The sequence below is a fragment of the Rhineura floridana genome, chromosome 1 (genome assembly GCF_030035675.1).
Source record: "Rhineura floridana isolate rRhiFlo1 chromosome 1, rRhiFlo1.hap2, whole genome shotgun sequence".
In the NCBI taxonomy this organism is placed as follows: Eukaryota; Metazoa; Chordata; class Lepidosauria; order Squamata; family Rhineuridae; genus Rhineura; species Rhineura floridana.
Window position 1 is genome coordinate 142,428,977 of NC_084480.1, and position 24,000 is coordinate 142,452,976.

Below are 24,000 nucleotides of genomic sequence, written 5' to 3' on the forward strand. Positions count from 1 at the left end.
CCAGTGGAGGCAACAATATGTTTCACAGGAGAGATGTCATTTTTCTTTCTTTTCACAAAATACATAAAATTCAGTAGATATTGGCCAGGAGACACATATGCTGGAGAGGACTGCACATGCAACCAAGCCTGTTGCTTTTAATCACAGAGTTCAACACTGCTAAGAAAAGTTGCTGTCTGTCTACATGAATGATTCTCTCTTGCACGCAAATGTCACTTGCTTTAGATTTCCATCACTAACCGTGAAAGGACACTCCCATTTTCAAATTTCCCCACAAATCTAGATATTTGAATTCTTTTCCAACACAGACATGAATTCCTTATTTTTTTCTCACTTTCAAGTCAGGATATTTCCAACTTTGTTATTAATTAATTTCATTTTATTTATTTTACTCTGGGGAGCCTGTATGGTGAACAGCACAAAAATACAATCTATACAATAAAAATATCTTAATCCTTACAATAAAAACATCTTTACATCCTAGAAAACTAAATATAAATAATAACAGCAACTGTTCCAATAGAAATCCATGTCTCACAGGCTTGTAGTAAGTATATCTTTAGCCTGTATCTAAATGCCAAAAAGCTTTAGCAAACATGTAAACGCAAGAGACAGACCCATTTCCCCAGAGAGAGAGAGAGAGTTCCACAAGTGTGGTGCTGTCATGGAAAAGGTCCTCCTTGAGTCACCACTCCATGGGCAACACACACTGGTGGCACCACCAACAGGGCCTCACCAATGGATCACAAAGGATGGGTTGGCAGGTACGTACTTGCCCTTAAGCTATTGAGTTTTTTGGCACCAGTACCAAAACCTTGAATTGGCCCTGACAGCACACAGGCGCCGATGTAATCTACTCCTCCAATCATATCTTCTTCCTATGGCAGCCCCTGAAACTTCCCTCTCTCACCCATCACTTAGCCACATGTTGTCCTCTTATGTCAGTCAGCTTCTCCAAAAGGACTGTGTAATAAACAAACCCACTTAGAATAAAATGTGGGAGTGCAAACGTATAAAATGTAGAAGAGTATAAAATGCAACGGTGCAGCAAAAATTAACAATAAACGGGGAGCTAACTCTAGATCAATGAGAGGGTGCAACAATATTCAGTTCCAGATTCTCACTCTGGAAAGTTCACCAGCCCCCAAACAGTCAGGGCTCATCACTGCAAAACAACCTTCAAAGGGGAGATGCCCCTGCCCTGTGGCTTTCCCCAAATGGGTTCCCATAGGAATAAGCTATGTATGTACGTGTATGGTTGTCTACTGTAGCCAGTATGATGATATTGTAAAACACAGTTAGGTTGTTTCTTTTTATCCAGATCTGGCTGGTGGGCCAGATTGTTATCTTTCCCACCCCTGCAGGCCAAGTCAGACAGATGAGTGGGGCCACCTACCTACCAATCACCTGACAACACAATGACATCAGGTGACCCATTTTTGCTTGCACAGTTTCACCATGTGCCAATGATCAGCTGGTTGTCAGGTCTGGCAAAGCACTATACATGGGGCTTCTCAAGACCCAATGATCAGCTGATTTGTTTAAATACCTGGATTTAAAAAATACTTTTACAATGGCCTGAGGCTTCCTGATTATGTTTAGGATTGCAGCTTAACTGCATAATCTTCAACATGTCTACTCAGAACAAAGTGTCACTGAGTTTAGTGGGGCTTATTCCCAGGCAAGTCATATAGGATTGTAGCCTAAATGTCTTTATAAATGCTAGATCCTAAACTTTTTCAGAGTTACCTGCTTGCACATCTTGGATTAACAGTGCCATAGGTTGAAGGGTGAGAAAGGATCACCTGACACCCTGAAAAAACTGGTAGTCAAGGTCCACAATACTAGACTGACATGGGGTTTCTGAAGTATGGTCCATGGACCACCCGTAGTCCACAAACTTCATTCAGGTGGTCCACAGCATCTCTGCATTAAATATTTATATGGCTTTTTAACTGTATTTTTATTGCTTCTTTTCTTTCTTATATTGTAGTCTTTGGTATTACAATTTGAATTCTATGGAATGCAAATTATAATCCTATAAAATACAATATAAGAAATAAAAGAAGAAATAAAAGCAGTAATAAAAATACAATTAACAATCATAGCGCGGTGCATTACAATTGCTAAAACAGGCAGAAAAATAATCAAATGGTCCACCAAGACTACTGGTAACTTTCAAGTGGTCTGTGGGGAAAAAACTTTGGGAACCACTGAGATAGGCCATAGGTTGAACTTAATGTAAGGCAGGGGTAGCCAACATGGTGCCAGCCAGATGTTGTTGGACTCCAAACTCCCATCAGCCCCAGCCAGCCTACAGAGCAACCCAAATGGTGGAGGCTGGTGGAGGGGGTGGGCTGGCGGAAAGCTCTGCAGCATTCACTTCCCACTATGCAGCCACCAGTCTGCCTGAGCACCAGCTCCATCAGGAGCAATGCACATGAGTGGGAAGGAAGAAGCTGGCTCCCACAAACTGGCCTCCTGGGGAGTAAGCGCTCCCCATAGAGGCCCATTACAACTTTTTTTTACTGTGCTGGCTTTTTGGCCAGCACAGTTTCTGGGTGTATCAGGACCTGGGGGTGGGCTTCATATGTGAGGAGGATCTCGCATAAGTCCACCCCATGGCTCTGCCCCACCACACCCCATTTTTGGGGCTCCCACCAGCCCTTCGTCCACTGGGCTGCCCATTGCCAGCAGATCCCTGGAGGTGCTGGCAGGCTTCTAGTAGAGCAGCCAGGGGGCCACAGCATCCAACTCCCTCCAGCCTGGTAGAAAGGTGAGTTGGATTGTGCCCCTAGTCAATAGGTAGAGATGATGGAGTCCATTAAGATCTGGAGGGGGACCATGCTGGCTATTTCTAGTGACAGGCAACTTCTGGTATAGAAAAACAGGCAAGCTGTTAGCACTATAGTTACCTTTAAAACATGTTTATTAAAAAGCATGTTTGTGCAAATACAACATTAGTTTATTAAACAGAAAAAGGTATGTCTTCAGCCAAAGTGACTGAAAATGAAAGAAAAATAAATCATTGAACCTATACATCAGAATAAGGTATACAGCTTACTGTTTTATTCTAACAGTTGATTATACATACTTAAATTAATATGTAAATAGACCTTCATCATTTTACCACAAATAAAAACCTGGTAATAGTAATAATAAAAAAAAATTGGAAAATTACCACAGAAATTGTAGTTAGGTCTTACAGTTTAAGGTACGTCTCCTACAAATGTATGTTTCTGAAGATGTGTGGTATGTGTTCTATTGAGTGCAAACAGACTGACTAAAAAATTCCTGCTTCTGAAAATTCAGTCCCGGAGCTGCTTATTTTAGTAAACTGAAAACACTTTTAACAAATATGATCTTGCTTCCAAAACTGCAGGAAGTATGGCAACAAGAAGATTTTATTAGGACATAATTGTACATCAGCAACTGAAAGTAGAAACAATGGGAGCCTGCTTTTCTGTTCTACTAATCTTAAAAAATCTTAAGGAGTTTTGGATGCATGAAGAATGTGTGTTCATGCAACATCAAAAGATGTCTGCAAGGCACTTCCTTTCGTTTATGTAATAGAAAAGGTCAGATTTAAGGAGACAAATTAAATTGAATACTTGCTATTCAGATTAACTATGCATATCTCCCTACAGCTGTCCAAAAAGCAAAGGGTGGTGGTGGTGGGGAGAGAAACCCAGTATGTTGTCAAGCTCACTATATTCTCATTAGTTCAGATTTTAAAAAGCATTTAAGGTCTCTGATCCAATAGGTACAAAATGAAGTATTCATGATAGTAGCTGCTCTGTGTTATAGGATTTTTTGTTACCAACATTTAAATAATCTATATTTTGTAGGGTGATATCTTGAAGATTACTTCACTATCAATATATAGAAGTAATAACCCAGTAGATAGCATTACCTATGAAAGGTCCATCCCATCTGCTATTCTTGCTGAAAGCTTTTCATGCACCAGTAAACTCAGTAAATATCAGAAGATAAAGCATAAGCCTACCACGCCATGGATTTGCTCCTAATGTCTCCTCAAAGTGCAGCCCCGATGCAACGATTACAAATGATTTTCTTCTAATGTCATTTTACATAACCCTTTTTTCTGCATGAGTAGTTAGTGCGGAATGAGTAAATGAATGAATGAATGCCATTAAAACAGTTAATCATTATCTGGGACACTGGCCTTCCTCCCTTCTTTGCAAGGAATCTCCATGACAAAGGCCAAGAGATCAAAATGCCAGGGCTGCCTCCATGGCCTATTTCTGACAGTAATTTTTTATGCAAATGGGACCGCTGGGCAGCTCCTTCTGTGACCTTGAGATGCCCTTATCTTAAACTGACTTTGATCCAATGAGGTCTTGCTTTTATGAAGCTCATTACTTCTTAAGATATGTATCTGACTTGAATTTCACTAATTAAAAGGAATTGCCTATTCACCTTTTCCCTCTGTTCTATCTTCCAACGACACACATACACAAGAAAAAACAGTATGACATGAAATGAACACCATTTTTTTTCCTTTCTGATGTGAGTTGGGAGGTATTTACTTGAGAATACTTAAATTTATTTATTACACTGACATCCTGCTCTTAAATGGGACTCCCGAACAGTCTTCTATCCAGATTTCTGATCAGATCCATACCCTGTTAGCTTCAGTGCTGTGCCTTCAGGTACTCCCGCAGTATTCATTGAAATCACACTAGCATTTAAAAAACTTAAAAAAACACAAACTATGCAATATGAGATTCAAACAACACTTTTAGCCAGAATCCAAAAAGCTCTTTTTGTCAGATTCAAAGCTTCCATGATTGTGCTTTTGATTTTTTTCATTGAACTGTCACCTTCTACACCATACTGTTTTTGAAATTCTCCTAAATTCGGAAAACAGATTGCTGTGAGGCAGGACAGGTGCACTGTTTGGGGGAAAAAGTAAAATGATCCACAGGACACATGAAGATAGTCACAGGGATGATACACAACTAAGTCATACTCGAGTAGATCCATTGAAATCAAGTGGCTTAAGTGACAAGTGCAAGGATTTCAATGGGTCTACTTTGAGTATGACTAATATTGGATGTCAGAGTCTCTGGATTGTTATGACATGCCCTATAAAACCTATGCAGTCAATTTCCAATATGGATAAACCTTTGAAGGAACAGTTCTGAATTTTGTTCTAGCAAGTGCATCTAATTTTATTGTTTAAATTGTTTATTCATAAGAACACTTTGCAAAAAACCATGCCCTACTTGGATCTATGTGAGCGCGCCATTAAAACTCCCAAATCTCATAAAATTTAATCTTATATGGCAAACAAATTTCTAAAGCAAGATTTTGAAAACAGAATAAAACATGAAAAGTTACAATTGCTTACTAACACTCCAGGAATCTGAGGTTACAGTGTTGGGACAATCAGTTAATACCAGCTCTCATTCTGCTTAGCTGTTAAGGCTCTTTTATACCAGTGATGGGAAACCTTTGGGCAGCATATCTCCCCATTTGGCCCATAAGGTCATTTCAACCAAGCCACATCCACCTGTCTTGCACCTTATGCCATAGAGGTGTGGGGAGATAAAAAAAGTGGTTGAGCCAAAAGGGGCTTTGCAAATCACTGTGAACCTGACTTTGCAAGCTCCAATGATTAGCTGATTTTTAGTGCTTTGTGGGCGCAGTATGCCCCTTCCCACATGGTTTGATTTCAAACCATGCAAGCAAAAACAGGTCACATGGTATTATTGTGAGTCAGGTGACTGACACATTGAGGGAAGGGGAATTAATGACCTGGCCTGCCCGTCGGATCCCCTCTAGACAAAAAAAATTAGCCCAAACGAAATGTCAGTGCTTGTTTTAGCCAACAAAAATGCATCTGAGCTATACTATCTTGACTGGAAAAATCCTGATTTCTGATTTCCTGCATTCAATGATATTCCACTTTTAGGAAGAGAATGAGTAACACCACCCCCCCAGCAGAGCAAAAGCATTCCATCCTTGTGAAAGTGAAAGAAATGAATCCTCCTCTGGGATTTCATGTATGCTTTCACCATGGTGTTGCCTGTCTTCTTTTGAGTTCCACTAAAGCCAGGAGACAGACGCCAAAACCAAACAGTAATTCCATCCTGAAGAACTGACTAAAATGGCTGAGGGGTTGCAAGTACAGGATGGCTTGCAAATCTCTTCTCTTGGGGACAGTGAAGATAGTGGAGAAAAGGCCGGTTGCTCTGTCTGAGTGGTAGACTTCCTCTTATCACCCAATAGCTAACAGATGTTGGATCGCAGTCTCCAATCTTTGTCTTGGAGAAGAAGACAAAGTTCCCAAGACTTATCTTAGCAATTGGAGAAGGAGGAAATAAGAACTAGCTTTTAAGAACTAGCCAAACGACAGGGCTTCCAGGATCCATTTGCTCCTGGTAGAGAGGCTCTCTGGTTCTCTGACCTGAAGCCTTTTCTCCAACAGATGCTCTCTGGCATCAGGCTGATGACCTGGGGCTGTCCCAGGACCCCTACAGGAAGGTTAGGTTGAGACTGCTGTGAATGAGGAATCTGGGAAAAGACTGCAAGAAGGAGGCAACTTAGCACTCTCAGGTGCATCCTTATGGAGCTGCAATGAAAGTGCCTGTTTCTTAACATTAACCAGACATTTTGAAATGGCTGATCCATCTACTAACCTTAAGGAGCTGGAGGGTTAAATCTGGAAGGAGCATCCCTCATCTGCAATATGAGACACACAGAGAAAGGAAGAACATACCTGGGAGGTCCTCTCACTGAGCACTCTGAGCTATCTTCCTCAGTCCAGTTCATCCTATCTATGTGATGGATTCTGGAGCAAGTCTTAACATTCACTGGGGACTACAGAATTTCTAGAGCACAGGGAAATGGTTTCCCATGCTGCTTCCACTGAATGAGATAGCAATTTCTGGTCTGTTACTAACCCAGTGGTGGGGAAAGAGGGATCCCTCCTAACTACAGTGATCACCTGATGAGCTAGGGTCCTTAGGTGGGCAAAGGCTGAGGCTGTGTGGGTGGGTGTTGTGAGCTCAATTTGGCTCTAATGAATCGCTGGAGTCCAGGACAAGCCCCTGAATATTGCTGTCAGAAAGGAACTATTCTGAGAAGGAAGGATGATCACTCTTCCACTTCCTATATAAAGAACTGGCACTACTTGCAGTAAGAGAACCTTCTTCCCCAGCAAAGAAATGCATTTAAGGAAACAAAAACAAGAGATGTTTACAAGCAGCTTCCTTCCCTGCACAGAGGTGCATAAGTGTTTTGAGAGATTTAAGACAAGAAAAGAGAAGGCAGGATGATCAAGCCATTACTAAGCATAGCAAAGGATGGATTAGTCTTTTTCTGGTCCTTCTGCATGTGTTTCTTCCCAAGTCCATTCCATCCTGTTTCTGCAACAATGTGCATTTTAAAAAAAAGAATTGCACAAAAGCTCACAAAGAAATATGTACGTACAGTGTTATATGAGGCAGCCATCTATATTTCATACAACATACCTGGAAGTGGTGGCATGTGATCACACCCCATCACTTGTAGGGGCATTTTAAACCCACACTGAATATTCATGTGGTAGTTGCAGTGGCAGCTGGGCTTCCTAGCCTTGTGGAGCAGCTATTACTGATAAGACTAGATTATTTTTTTTTAAAAAAGGGAAGCCCTTGGATCACCTCATACAATTCTGAGAGGTGCGAAATTCAGAGGGATAACTATGTTTTGGATGTGTGGTTCATGTAAGTACCCTTTGGAATAAGCATCCATCAAATTCCTTGAGAAACCCAATTTAACTGACAGTATAAACCCAATATAACTGACAGTGCTATATTTTCATACATAGCTCCCTAAAACTAACCTTATTTTAGAAAAGGCAGTTTGAAAAAGGTGGAAAAAGCAGGTCTTTTCCTGCTGCCCCAATGACTTTAAAGTAGACACTACGCAGGCCTCTCTAGAGACAGTGCTCCACAACTGGGGGTACCACTGCTGGAAAGCTTTCTTCCTCAAAGCCTCCATCCGTATCTCAGATTGTAGGGGCACTTGAAAGAGCGCCTCTGCAATGATCTCACTAGAGGTTATTCTTCAGGTACTATGGTACCAAGCTGTGAAGGGTTTTACAGGTCAAAACCAGCAGTATGAACTGAGCTCAGAAACAGACTCAGGTGAAGACTACAGCAACTGTTTTCAATACAATCTACCTGTCAGGCCCATGTCTCCAGTCTGATTATGGTATGTAGAGAGAGAAGAGGCAGTGGGATATGCATAAGCCAGTAGTAGCTGCATAAGTAGCTGCAGAAGATGGATTTCGACAGGGAAAGAGGGAAGAAGTTGTAAAAGAGAGGGATGGCTATGACGAGTGGAACTAGGAGTGAGTTGTTATATTTTCTCCCACCCAAGGAGCTCATTTCAGAGACTGCTAAATAGGTCTTCCAAACTTAGGAAATAGCAACATCTTCTAAAGCCAGGAGAAACCTGCTTCCTTACCTCTGCAGCAATCCAGGTGCTAGTCACCAAGTGCAACTTTTTTTGGGTGTCAGTGGTTGATGGGCATTTGGATATTTTGCATTCCTGATGTTAAACTTTCATTGGAAAATGCATATGGTGTGTGATCTAATTTAATATAATCTTGGAATTGATTTAAAAGTATTCTTCTCAGAGCAATTGCTCCATTCAACTCCCCAGTGGTATGAAAAAAGATTTATCCTTTTTTAAAAAGCAAAAAACTGGAGTACAAATCTGGTTCTTGAGGACTAGTCTGCAGAGATTATTAGTTCAAGAATAAATAACTTTCATTTGTTTCAGAAACAGATTTCTTCACTTGGCACAAGCAAATGAACCTGAATTGTGTACAACCATAATAGACAATTAAGAGGATGTAAGATTTAAAAGCAACAACTCTCTAATGCTTGTAATAGTTTGCCTCCTATATGAAGGGGATGGAGCGACTCCCTTACGAGGAAAGGTTGCAGCATTTGGGGCTTTTTAGTTTAGAGAAAAGGCGGGTCAGAGGAGACATGATAGAAGTGTATAAAATTATGCATGGCATTGAGAAAGTGGATAGAGAAAAGTTCTTCTCCCTCTCTCATAATACTAGAACTCGTGGACATTCAAAGAAGCTGAATGTTGGAAGATCCAGGACAGACAAAAGGAAGTACTTCTTTACTCAGCGCATAGTTAAACTATGGAATTTGCTCCCACAAGATGCAGTAATGGCCACCAGCTTGGATGGCTTTAAAAGAAGATTAGACAAATTCATGGAGGACAGGGCTATCAATGGCTACTAGCCACGATGGCTGTGCTCTGCCACCCTAGTCAGAGGCAGCATGCTTCTGAAAACCAGTTGCCGGAAGCCTCAGGAGGGGAGAGTGTTCTTGCACTCGGGTCCTGCTTGCGGGCTTCCCCCAGGCACCTGGTTGGCCACTGTGAGAACAGGATGCTGGACTAGATGAGCCACTGGCCTGATCCAGCAGGCTCTTCTTATGTTCTTATGTTCTTAAGGACAACACCATGGCTCCTACAGGTAATGCACCATAACATGGCAAAGTGGAGCAAGTACATTATTCCAACTCAAATAACACTGCTTTAAATACAGATGCTGAACTACTTTATCCTTTTTAGAAGACACAGTATTGTGGGTCATTATTCTAGTTTTAAAACTGCCAATACCAGATAGCATTTAATGTCATAATTATGCACTTTCTTTTGCTGGGTGGGGGGTTTAAATCATGTCACGCACTCAACAGATTCCCACTCCATTGGGTAATTCCTTAATTAGGCAGATTTTTGAAACATGTATTATGTACACAACAGACCGGAACAGCTCCTTTGGAGGTTTCTTTTCTTTTCTTTTTTAGTCCTACTGAGTGATTTCATCGTTAAGTCACACATGCTATGAAATAAAAATCCTTACGAAAATTCATGAAAATGCCCAGCACATATCATTCATTTATAAGAAGTGTGGACTTTAATAACATTTTGACTTTAAGATAAAATTGTTTCAAATGTTATGGTATTGATGTTAGATACTGAAATCACATTTTTTATTATAAGTAAATACACTGAAACCCCAAAATTCTTCTTATAAAAGTTTACGTTTTCCCTTCACAAATTATATTCAGGTTGTGAACTTCAATCTGAAGATTAAAGCTGGGAATGTTTCTGTTTAACTATGACCAAACCATAGAAGTCAAGGGCTATTGGAAAAAACACTTAAATACACATGGCTGCTGTCAGAATGGAGTATGCTATTAGATTTTATTTAAATGGCAGACTTTTTAATTGGGAAGCCAAAGGGCTAAAACTTGCAAATAGCCAGAAAAATGACATGTAAGTTGTTCAATCCATAGTACAAGTGGTATGACACAGTAGCTTCTACAGAATAGACATTACATAATGAATTTTAAATAGATGCAAATGATAGCTGCTACTACTATGGTCAAACGTTAAAACCTATAGACAAAAAAACAACACTAACACAATCTTGTGAAACCTGCATATATATAGCACTCTAAAGTATTGATTTACAGTGTCCTTTCTGTAATATGAATGGACACATACACACCCTGCTAGATAGAGAAATGCAACCCAGCTTCTAAATGCTCCAAAATCTTCATGGCTTAAAAAGCATCCTAATTTTCCCCAAAGGTCGTGCCACATACTCACTGGTCCATAGCTAATTTTACATGGAATGAAAAGCATTATTTAAATAGGGCGTTGCATTAAACTCCAACCATTTCCTATGGCGCTCTCAAGCTGGAGACTGATGTTTCCTCTATTTTAATTTTAAAGTAAGTTAGCAGCGGCTTCCTGCTTAATCCCCAGAGACTACCTGTACAGTGACATAAACACACACATTTATGACAGCAACATAAAATGTTCCTCTAAAGTAATGTGCAACATTAAGTGAAATGGTTTCCCAGAAAGATATTATAGGTATCTATATTTTATTTGCCATCTTAAACATATCTGGGTCTTTATGACCTTATTTTAAAAATGTATTTATATATATATATATATATATATATGTACACACACACACTTCCTGGTGCAAATGGACTGCATAAATAAGCAATGTGCTATGAGGCTTCAGACTAGCCGATAAACCCTTTCAATTTTCATGCCAGCTTCTTCTTTTGTAATTCAAATCTGGCTGGAAACTGGCAGCTCTGAAAACTGAAACAAGCACTGCCACAAATACCTTGTAATGCTATCGACCTTGTCTGCCCATGCAGTGAGAAAGGGGGATGCATATGTGTCTGCAGTCATCCAGATAACACAACTCATTTTTGGGGGGGATAACAGAAGCCAGCCCCGGACTGTGCACCAAAAGCAGAGTCATTACCAGGCAAGCTGGAGAATAAGTCTCTTCAAAATACAGAGCACATTTTAAAAACCATACACAGGGCTCAGCCCACTGCTTTCATTACCAATTTTAATTTAGCTCCTTCAGTTTGCCAACCAGATAAACTCTTCAGTGCTTTTTTTAATCTATTTGCCACATTTTATGTTTAAGATTATAGTAATATGGGCCAGAAGGAGGAATCACTTTTAGAGGAAATAAAGAAACAGATCCGCTTATCAGCATCCATCAGAAAGTTCATTAATCAGCAAGGCTTTGTGCCCCCTAAATTGAAAGGTTAAATAATCCTCTCAGGAATATTTCTAGGCACCTCCACCAATTGTCAGTGAGGGGCTGCCATTTACAACACACTGGATCAGTGACAGGGTATTTTGCCAATGTTTGGACCTCAAACAATGATGGACAAATGGTCTAGCTCACAAAGAAACCTTTTAACTAAAAGGATGGAAAAGAACCACAAGCTTTGATGATGATTGGAAGAAGAGTTCCAGTGTTCCTTTTATCAGGATGTTTATTAGGGAAGCTAGCATATTTTTATATATGAGCATGAGTACAATTGTAATGGCTATATAATAAAGAGTCTTGCATACATATGAACATTTATACATATACATTTGTACATTAACCTCCTGGAACACTTCTGCAATGCTTTTAAACCTAGTAGATGAATGTAAGTGGAGCAGCATGCTGATGAGAGTCCTTTTCTGATCTTTACTACTGTATTTATGCAGACTTCAAATATGCAGGAAGTGCCTAAAATAACCTGTAACATAAAGATGTGCTTCTATTTTTTAAAAAAGGAACTGTGTTAAGTGTAATATGTTGTTTTTGTTCACAATTAGGAAAAAAGCACAGTGAACAGACCACAATGAATAAACCACAAAACAACAGGTGTAGAAAATTTTTCAAAGTATAAAAATAAATTAAAACATGGTGCATGTTTTTAGCACTATTCTAAAAAACAGGTTCCCAAAGTTGCAATTAAAGGTTTCTGATGTATATCTTAAATCATTCACTGTATTACCTTTGGACTGTAGTGTTCCATGAAAGCAACATCCAAAAGATTATAAAAGTCTCAAAATATTATGAAGATTTTTTGAAAACTTTAATAGCCTGAAGCATCTATGATGAAAATAATCCAGTCCCGCTTCCTCCATATATCACCACATACACACATTCCCACACGGAGCTACCACATTTACATTTTTCTGATGTAATTTTCCATTGTAGAAAGGGTTTTTCATATTTGAAATCTTCTACTGCAGTTCTGATACGATACAATCCAGCAGACACCCACGCTAATGGTTCTGACAGACCTCAACATACATGGCTGAATCAGAACTTCATGGTCACCATGACAACCAATGGATTCTCCATGTCATTGCCCCAACACATGTTGCAGATCACATTCTATCTGGTGTTCTCATCCAGGCAAAAATACAGTGATCTCAGTGTAGGGGATTTCCTTTTGATTCCTTTGGCATGGTCAGATTACTTTCTGTTGATATTTTGCTTATGAGGGTGATAGACCAATTAGAATGTTCTGTCCCTACAGACTGATGGATGTGGATGGATTCCAGAGAGCCCTCAGAGAGGTTTCTGGTTCATATGGCTGGTGCATCTGTTAAAACCTCGGTCTCTCTGACATATGCAGATGACTCAGGTGATTGACACAATTGTTCTGAAGCATCCTCTTCCACTGGCTCCTTGATTTACCAGGAGTTGGGGGCAATGAAAAGTTGGGATGATGGCTAGAACGGAAGTCGCAGAAAACTCAGAATGAAAATATCCAGACAAAGGTAAGAAAACATTTTAAGGCCTACTCTGGTAGTTTATGGTGGGTGAATAAAGCTACTCTGAAACTGCTGGATCTGCATGGTGCCATCCAGTGGTGGTGTTCTGAGCAGCAGTGAGGCGTTCTTCAACTTGGCATATAAAGTGACCTTAAAGATCCTTCAGATGCCTGCTGTCACTTATTTGCTAAGCACTTTGACGATAGAATAGCTCACATCCACCTAAAGTCAGACGTCACTAGTTTTATGTAACAGTTCACAGATGTATTAACAGAACTGTCTGGTCCATTCTTAAAAATTAATTTCAGCTATTGAGAAATGAGCAAGTCGAAAGGTTTTTGGAGCAGTTTAGCCTGATACTTATTTGGTTGACTTTTGCCCTTCATGGCTTGCAGTACCTAGCAGGAGGGGGTTGGAGAGTTCCTTGCCAGAGAAGGGTTGTCCCAACCACCTTAAAGAAGGTAGTCATGAGGCTGTTTCTAAGGAAGTCCACTCTAGACCTGGAAGACTGCTCAAACTTATGGTTGGTAAAAAATATTTTCTTTTTGGACAAGATGCTTATATGTGTGGATGCTTGAGGCATTCTTGGATGAGACTTGTAACTGCATCCATTTCAGTCTGATTTCATAACTGAAACTGCTTTGGTTACCATGATACCTATACCGAGAAAAGGCTAGCGGGAGAGTTACTGCTAATTCTCTTAGACATTTCAGGAGCATTTGATACCACTGACTATGGCTGCCTGGGATGGGCACTGGAAAGCACACTTGGTTTGGTTACCTAGATGACCATTTCCCAAAGTTGGTGCTGGGACATTATAGCTGTGCACCACGTCACTCTATGCTGCATTATTCCACAGACTATATCTTGCTATCTGACATCTACACAAAAATGCTGAACTATGTTATCCAGAGATTATTCAGAAGGTAATTGATGAAACTCAGCTCTCTCTCACTCTCTCCTTATCAGAGTCAGGTGAGGGAGAAGAAGTCATAAATCCATGTTTGGGATCAGTTATTGACTAGCTAAGGGCCACTAAGTTAAATTCAATCCTCACAATTTGGTAGAGAGTTCAGTAAATAGGGAGAGGTGCTGTTTAGCCCGTTCTAGATGTGGTTGCACTCCCTCTAAAGGATCCGGTTCAGCAGCTTGAGGGTGCTTTTAGATCCAGCTGTTATCTTTAAACGGCCAAGCAGTTTATGTTTTTCACAACTAAGGCTCGTGTGTCAGTTGCAATTGATCCTGGACAGAGTTAGCCTGGGCACTATCATCTATGCTTTCAGAGTATCCGGGTTAAGCTTATTGCATTGTGTTGTACGTGGGGCTACGTTTCAAGACTTTAGGTGGTCCAGAACACTGCTGCTGTATTACATCCCATGACCACCTGCATGGAACACATCATACAGGCTGACATTCCATTCCTGGTAACAAGTGAATCCGAGTGATTATCTTTAACTCCTTGCATGGCTTGGGATCTGAGTACCTGAAGGATAATGTGTTCCCACATGTATCTGTCTACATGCTAAAATCCTTCAAGGGCCTTTTCCGAGTTCCCGCAGTTTTAGATATTAAGAAGGTGGTAGTGTAAGATATAGTTTTTTTCAGCTGTGTCTCGCTGTCTCTGGAATGCTCTTTCCAAGGAAGTATAGCTGGAATGTATTTTGATGTCCTCTCAGCATCAAAGACCTTCATATTAACCAAGGCTTTTTAACTAGTTTGCTCCAGTTTTTAACCTCTACAGAAACATGAATTTTTTTTATTTCACTACGACTTTATTGTTTAATTACTTTCGTTGCTCACATTGTTATTAATGCTAGTTTTATTGAAGCCCTAGAACATATGGGGAGTTCTGCTGGATCAGACGAAAGGCCTGCCTAGTCCATAAACCTATTTGCTATCGTTGCCACCTCGTGCCTATGGGAAGCCCAGAGGCAGGACACGAGGACAAGAGCCCTCTGTCTTGTTGTACCCCACTGACTGGTTTTCAGGGGCATGTTGATAATGGAGGTACCATATAGCCATGGGAATTGAAACATTAAAGGTGCAGGGTATAAATGATTTAAACAAGCATACATATTCTGTCTTCCTCTAGGATGCACACCTTAACATGGTGAGGGGGTCTGAGAGTGTCGAAGCAGCTGAGAGCAATGCCATCAGGAGTCTAGACCAAAAGGCTAGACTCCTAGCAGGGGCACCTAACGCGGAATGGTCAAAGCTGAGACAACAGACTAAGATGCATCCAAACTCACAGGAAGGCAATGTGACACTGACTTTTCCTATTCTCAATACTATTCTTTCTCCAGTCTTCAATTAACACTAGTATCAGTCGACACTTAGTTGCCATGTTCTAATAGAGATTCTGGGACCAATTGCAAAGAATGATTCCTGTCCAAATCTCATTTGGAATAAAAAGGACTTCAAGAACTGTACAAGTGAACTGTACAAATAATTCTAATTTGTTCTAACAGGGTTTGCTCAGAAAAAATATTTGAGAATAAAATATTAATATCGATTATTTAAGACTACCGATGCACAGTGGTGTTTTTAGAACTACAGTGAGTTTAAACTCTTAGGACAAGAATTTTTTTTATTTTTAAAAAAATTCTGAACCATGACAGAACATCCATCAACACTAAGGCAGAACATGTAAGAGCAGGTGCAGATGTATAAGTAAGACAGCAGGGCCTGTCCCTCATTTTCATTTATGTACAGTGCCTGTGACTAGCACTGCATTGATTTTCTGACTGATGTGAGTAGATTTTGGGGTATTTTTTTGTCTAAATGGCAGAATAAAAATATAATTAATCAAGGCTAAAGGAAATTAACTGCAGTTAAATTTTGTTATAACATTTATTAGAAGGCAGTGTGGACCTTACAATACTTAGAAAACTATGGTGTAATCTACAGGAACATTTAATCAGTTATTGATATGTGGATCACTGGTGAGAGAAACTACAGCTGGTATAGCACAGTGGGGAGGAGAGCCTGGCTGGAAGTCCAGAGTCTGTGAGTTCAAATCCCTGCTCGTGTCTCCTGGGTGTAAAGGGCCAGCTAAAGATCACCCCCGCAGTGAGTGGCTCAAGGGTTATGTGCCCTGCCACCTGTGCAGCCGTGGGCAAGCTGCATAGTCCCAAGGAGCCCAGTTGCCCCCCAGCTGGTAGCTGGGGAGGACTAGCCTCAGAGGGAGGCAATGGTAAACTCCCTCTGAATACCACTTACCATGAAATCCCTATTCAGGGCTGGCTGCAAAGGGCGGCCAGGTGGGGCCCTGGCTGAGGGCCCCGGGGCTACAGGGCCCCTGCTCCTCTTCTGCGATTTGGCACAGCACGCATGCATGCCATCAGCCAAGATGGCGGCAGAGGCTTCAGCCCCTTAGGAAAACTCAGCCACCATCTTGGTTAAGGGCAGCGCTGCACACATAACTACACAACAGCTGAGAAAGGTAGGTTAAAGAAGCAAGGGAATGGCAGGGGCTCCGGAGCGATTGGCATGCAATTTGCAGCAGCAATCCTGCTGTAAATTGTGGAAAGGAAGTGCTGGGGCCCGGTGCAAGATTGTGCCCAAGGGCCCTGGCATGTCTGGGGCTGGCCCTAGATCGCCATAAGTCAGGATCAACTTGAAGGCAGTCCAATGGTTGTGGTGAGAGAAACTAACAGTTACGAAGCAGTTTGTATGGTCTCAACCAGAGCTTGGAAAAGTTACTTTTTTGAACTACAACTCCCATCAGCCCCAGCCAGCATGGCCACTGGATTTGGTTGATGGAAGTTGTAGTTCAAAAAAGTAACTTTTCCAAGCTCTGGACATGTGTCGAGAGAGAACAGAGAGAGGAGTATAACACATCTCCTCTCCCACTGTGCCACTGAATACTTGTGAACATTTTAATGTCACAGTGCAAAGGTTTCAAATGATGCCAAACTACATGCTGTTAACAAAATATTGCCTAGGAGCTTACCAAATGATTAATGCCCCACATCTTCTCTCTCTAGCCATACTCTCATACTGCCACCAATCTAGCACTACTAATCATATATTCTGCTATAAAAGAGGAGGCAGAGCAGTTGTGGTGGGGGAAGGACTAGGTAACTGCTCGAGGCCCCACATTTTAGGACCCCCAAAATCTTATACGAAATCCGGTCAGCCTCCTTTACAGTCAGTCAGTCTTGGTGTGCCTTATCTTTTACTCAGCAGCATTGCAGGTAAGCAAGTCCTTCCCTACAAAAACACAAGCAGAGGGCCATTTCCCCCTACGTAGAGATAACATTCCCAAACCAGTATGTGAGAAACACACTTTCCCTAGATGAAACATCACAGGGCCTCATTTTTGTTTCCAAAGGCAAATTTCAATAAAGGTAATTCTTTGTTATAGATGAAAGACTTAAACAAATGGTGCAGTTTACAGACAAATATGGATTCATTTTTGATGTTAAATCTTTGGCTACAATAGGATATGATGACCTTGAAAAGGTGTGCAAAAGATGCATCTTTGCACCTTGAGGGAGACATTGATTCAACAGAGTTGCTGATCGAGTTCAAGAATTTTAGGTTATATAATCAACCCAGCAACAAAAAATGCACCACTTTGCCAGCCCTTCAATTTATTAATATATAATATTCAAGATACTTACCTCAGTTTATATGCAGAACTTCATAACATTCTCACTGTACCAACTGTATCTGGTGAGACGTCATTTTCAAAGTGGAAATTGATAAAAAAAATTATCTGCACTGTTCTATGTCACAAAAATAGATAGAAGAATTAGCAGATTTCAGCTAAGCACAAAACTGCACATGGTTTGGATTACAGTGATTTGATTGAGGATTTTGCTTCCAAGAAGGCCTGAAAAAGTACATTTCATTAAATAGGATACTATAGAATTGACTCTAAAATAATTAATCACTGTATCATTATTCATCAATGAACTGGCTATCACTAATTCACCATCTCCCTATATGAGCCTGCCTGGGCCCTGAGATCTTCAGGAGAGGCCCTTCTCTCAGTCCCAACACCCTCGCAAGTGCGATTGGTGGGGACGCGAGATAGGGCCTTTTCGGTGGCTGCTCCTAGGTTCTGGAACTCCCTTCCTAGGGAAGCACGAATGGCCCCCTCCTTGCTATCCTTCCGTTGGCAAGTAAAGACTTTTTTATTCCGACAGGCTTTTGGGATAGAAGGTGTTTAGGATTGGGCTTTACAAGGCTTGTTTTATTGTTTTACATTATTATCTGTATTATTTTAAATTGTTTTTAGATTTTTAAGTGCCTTTTACGGTTTTAAGGTTGTGCATAGTTTAATTGTATTTTAATTGTATGTTTTTCTATGTTTTTAACTACATGTAGTTTTATTTGTAAGCCGCCCTGAGTTCCAGTTTGGAAAAAGGGCGAGGTAAAAATAAAGTTTCAATTTCAATTTCATTTGTCCCTCTTACCATGATCTCGTACAATAAGCTTGTTTTTGTTTAGTTTTTTTTGAATAGTTACTCCATAACACATTTTATCTGCAATGGCAAGTGATTAATGGATGTTTTTTTCTTGTACTGCGTATGCACGCATGCACACACACTCTTTGTGACTTGCTTAACCCAACTCCCTGGCCTGCCTTTGTGCACTGGATCACATTTCCTGGCCTTAGCCAGTAGTTAAGACATAGGATATGCGTATTATCGTCTCTGAAATACTGGAAGGTATGAGGGCTCAAACCGTGCCTTTCAATATTTCAGGAATTCACACATAAAATCATTTTTAACCAGAATTTTATCTTGCTCATCCAAGTATGAGTTTCTATCTTGGGAATCCCAGCTTCTAAGCGGAGAATGGAATTAGGTACACAGCCTGGGATACCAAGAAGGGAACGTAAGAATCTAGTTTGGACGGATTCTAGGGGGGCATAGTTGTCATAAGCACATATTTGAGCTTATGCGTGCTCGTTTGATTCGTTTTTAACTTGTGTAAACTGCTTTGATTTTTTAAACAAAATAATACAAATATATTTATAAATAAATTTATTGCAAAAACACAACTGGAAAAGCTCTTGGTGAAAAACTAAGAAGCAATGAAGCCACTGTTTATTTTTATTGTTTTTCCTTTAATCACAATGTCGCTCCAGAGAGATCTGGCCTCTACATGGGCATTATCATAACAGGCCTGTGGGATTACTTAGGTTGAGACTAGGGCTGTGTACATGCCATACATTAAAAGCATGTGATTTCCCCCAAAGAATCCTGCAACTGTAGTTTAAGGGTGCTGGGAATAGCAGCTCTGTGAGGGATGAACTACAGTTCCCAGGACTCTTTGGGGGAAGTCATGCACTTTAAATGTATGATGTGTATGCAGCCAGTGACTCGTCCTAGCCCAAGGTCATCAAGGGGGCTTTATATTTATATATCTTTAAAGTGACAGCTTTAAAGTGCCACAGAACTCGGATTCAAAGATAATGCACAGATAATATGAGTATACCCAATATGCATGTAAGAACTTGAATGTCATGAAGAATACTACATATAGATTGACTGGATGTGCTGCACTAACTGGCACTCTGACGTCAGAAACCATAATTTGTACTGATGCTGCAGGAAAATGCAATCGTTCAAGAACCTGGGAATGGTGTACCAGGCTTCTATTACTCTGAGAAGTATATTTTCCAATCCCTTCCTAACCCTCAGGAAAAATATTTAAAATATGCAACAAAGAAGCAAGGCTCATGGTTCCTCGTTTTGTTAAATTCTGACATTGAGGCTCGGTTCTGACAATTTGATAGCTTGTCTGGGCAAGGTAGAGGGTGTTTTTTGTGGTTGTGTCCACACTCAGATAAGTCGTACTAGCGAGACTCAAGAGACAATTGCACCACTGTCCTTTTGGCATTATGGTTTGTACCAGAAGATATGTTGACTGTTGAAGCTGGAGATTTTCTATCAATGGTTCTCTTTTTATATGTTGATATATTGAGTTTGGTGTATTTGTCCATATTTTTTTATTTTTGACTGCTAGCCTCTTCAGGAGTCATTGGTGGGAATGAATACAATGCATAAACAAAGTCATTAGCCCTTTTGGAAGTTGATGACAAAACAAATATCAGCAAGTCTTGTATCATATATCCTAAGTGGTTTTATAAACCATTCTAAAACCATACTTCTCATGTAAACCTCTGAGGTATAACACAAAACATTTAAAATATAAAGTCTGTACAAAATTTAGTAAATGTATTCAATGTTATTTTGTGCATAAATTAATCCAATAAAAAGCAAATATTTACAGAAATGGAAACATAAACCATGCATAATTTCACACCCCTTTTACTGAAAATACAAGTGAAAACACGAGATACATCACACTATCACACAAAACATCACAAATTTGATTAAGCCCTAACTTTCAGCAAAAAATGAGCTCAATAAAAGTTTGGAGAGAACTTTCAAAGGCAAAAGGAGGGCAGTCACTTCCTCTTAAGAGTATCGCCCATGGTTACAACATTATTTCCCCCAAATTGCAACAGTAAGCCACTCCAGGATAAAAACTATGACACTGGAAAGACTTACAGAACTCTCTATTGAATCAGGCCGGGTGTCGGAAGGCAGAGCTGGGGTCCCAATCCCGGGGAGCTGGATCCCGGAGAGTTGGGAAAAGAGTATTCGGATGGATGGCAGAGGGAAGGGGGAGGAACTTCCCCCCTTTGGAGCGAAGACGAAACAGAGGAACTGCCAGTAATAAGGTCGCTTAGCAACGGGGAGCCTGAGCCCTCCCTGGACATTCTCACGCCTCCCCCTCTTTCAGGCTCAGAGCAAGAGGGGGAAGAGGGAGGGCTGCTCACAGCCGAAAAGCGGGGAGGCAGTTTACCATCAGCCCCTCCCCTATCCCCCATCCTGGAATCGGAAACTTCAGAAGAGGAGGGGGTGATGCTTCCCCCCTCACCGCGCACACGCAGACAGCTGAAAAGACAGGAGAGAAGGGGGGGAAGGTGGGCAGTACCTGAGGAGCAGTTAAGGAGGAGCAAAAGATTGCGCGCCCGTTTGGCCCCTTCTTAAAGAACAGGCAGGAAGAAGTCCCTTGCTCTGTCAACTTTCTCCCAATGCCGCAGGACCTGTATCCCTGTATTGATTCATGAGAAAACGCAGTCTTTGTTTGGACATTACCCTAATAAAACACGAATTAACTACAATCGTTGGTCTGGTTCCTGAGTCACATCCTGGGCCTGACACCGGAGTATGCCAAGCTGATTCTGTGATCAACATACCTGTATTTGACTTGCAAGGTATGAGGGTAAGTGACTTGGCATGGGAGTGACTGGCAAGTACATTCCAATAAAGGAAACTCAATTAAATGTTTTAGATATATGTAAAAAAAATTTGGGGGGGGGGGAAATCTTCCTCTAAAAAATTCTCCTCTGAAATGGAAATGGACTGCCTTCAAGTCGATCCCAACTTATGGCGACCCTATGAATAGGGATTTCATGGTAAGCGGTATTCAGAGGGGGTTTACCATTGCCTCCCTCTGAGGCTAGTCCTCCCCAGCTGGCTAGGGCCTGCTCAGCTTGCCACAGCTGCACAAACCAGCCCCTTCCTTGTCCGCAACTGCCAGCTGGGGGGCAACTGGGCTCCTTGGGACTATGCTGCTTGCCCACGGCTGCACAGGTGGCAGAGCACGTAACCCCTGAGCCACTCACTGTGGGGATGATCTTTAGCTGGCCCTTTACACCCAGGAGACACGAGCGGGGATTTGAACTCACAGACTCTGGACTCCCAGCCAGGCTCTCCTCCCCACTGTGCTATACCAGCTGTCACTCCTCTAAACAGTGTAAAAGAAAGTAATAAGTAGAATTAACTACTACAGAATTAATTCAACATACCTTATAGATCAAGTTAACAAATCTGGATTCAAGGCAAGCTTGCCCCACTAATTTTAACTAATCTAACCTTGAAATCCTCAAAAGTCACAGGTGCCAGAGCAGTCCCACTGACTGAATCATATCCCTAGGAATGGAACTTATTTTTGAACAGGCATGTATAGAATTGTGCTGTTAGACCTTACACAGTCAGTATTTTGGAACTGATGCCTACATAGCTTAGGAACAATGTTAAAATATTAAACAATGTTGCTTATGCTTGTAGGACCAAACAGCCCATGGAGTTAAAAAGTATAAGATTGTTACAAAGAGCAGAAGGTGGCTTAACCAGGGTCCCCCCTCCCAAGGATTAGAGATGTTGGGGGATGTTGGTTTTTTAGAAAATGTAACTGTTATCTGTACAGTTTGCAACAAGTTATCTACACATCAATTTAAGGGCTGTTGGTTTTTCAGAAGATGTAACTGTTAATTTGCACAGTTTTAACAAGTTATTTCTACAGCAATTCTTACCTATAAGAGTAATACACATGTAGCAGAAATTGTGGTCCAATATGCTAAACTTTAGAAACCACATGCTAAGAATGAAGAGAAATGGCCATCATTCACAGATAAACATTGCCTGCATTGGGAATTCCCCTTCCCCATAGCCTGACTCTTACCACTAAATATACAAACCCTGTATATGTTACAAGACAAGCAGCTGGCAGCAGTACCTACTGGTAATGCTTTTGTCCAAGTATATTATTTTGCAATAGTATGACCTCAACTAATATTTAGAAACATCAACCCTTTTCACAAAGCAACACTACTGAATCATATACTATCATTTTTTTAAAAAATGGGAGTGGGGAAACACATACTGGGTGATATCCAACCAAGTCATGTTCAGCGTAGATTCACTGAAATCAATGGACTTACTCCAAGTATGACTAACACTGGATATCACTTACTGCATTTGCAGTCATCACATATTCAAACAATATAGATTGGAATCACTATGCATTTAGACAATGTTTAAATAATGAAGGATGCAATCCAACACATCACATTTAAATGGAAGTTCTTCGAGTTTCAATGAGAATTATTGTCAAACTGCTCCAGAAAAAGTACATAGGGACATTAAACATTATGGCCTATGCTGCCTGCTTCATGAAGCAAGAAAAGGCAGGATGTTGGGTCATATTATTGTTAACTTCTCAGGCTCAGAAGCAGAATGCATCACCTACTTGCTGGCAGATTTCCTTATGTCAGTTATCAAGTGGCCATGTTTACTCTTTTATCTTTTAAAATTAGAAAGTGATCCTTATCCATTAATCCTACTAGATGGGCCATTTTTATTAGAATTGTAACTATTATTTAGTATTTGGATTTCAGAGTTTTATTTTTATTTAACTAATCATCAGATGTATGATGTATTAATGTTAATCCTACTGGATGTATGAAATATTAATGTTTGTGTATGTTTTGATTTGCTGTGGTTACAACATTAAACCTACTTGCTTGCTTTACAGAGAAGTGTAACATCTTGCATTTCAGTCCACTGGAAATATGAACATCCCATATGGACAGTCTATGTATGTTAACTGAGAAATTCCACTGAATTTACTGGGATTTACTTCCAAGTAAATATGCAAAGGACTGCGGCCTTAATGCTGGTTTTGACAACACTGTAGATAGATACCGCCACTGTCTGTCACATGATAATATAAAGTAATGTATTCAGTGTTGGTATTTACTGGAAAAGAGATAGATTATGGATAAAAGGGGGGATAATGCAGTATTATATTATTTGTGCATGTTCACCATTTAAATTTGTGCTATTGTCCTCCAGAAACTTAGTAAAAGAAGCAATCTGAAACAAATCAAGAAAGAATTAGTTCAACATTTAAGTGAGATAACAGCAAAGGTACAGTTAAATGGGTTAAATGTGTTAAACCTGTAAAATGCTAATAGTGCCTTCCAGGAAATATATGACTTTTTTTTGTTTTTAAAATTTTGCCTTTTAACAAAGCTATTGTAGT

General features: G+C 40.5%; 1 protein-coding gene across 1 annotated transcript in view; it reads right to left on the bottom strand.

Annotated features, from left to right (window-relative positions):
* ZCCHC7 (zinc finger CCHC-type containing 7) overlaps positions 1-24,000 on the bottom strand; it is a 178,392-nt gene that overhangs the window by 13,247 nt on the left and 141,145 nt on the right.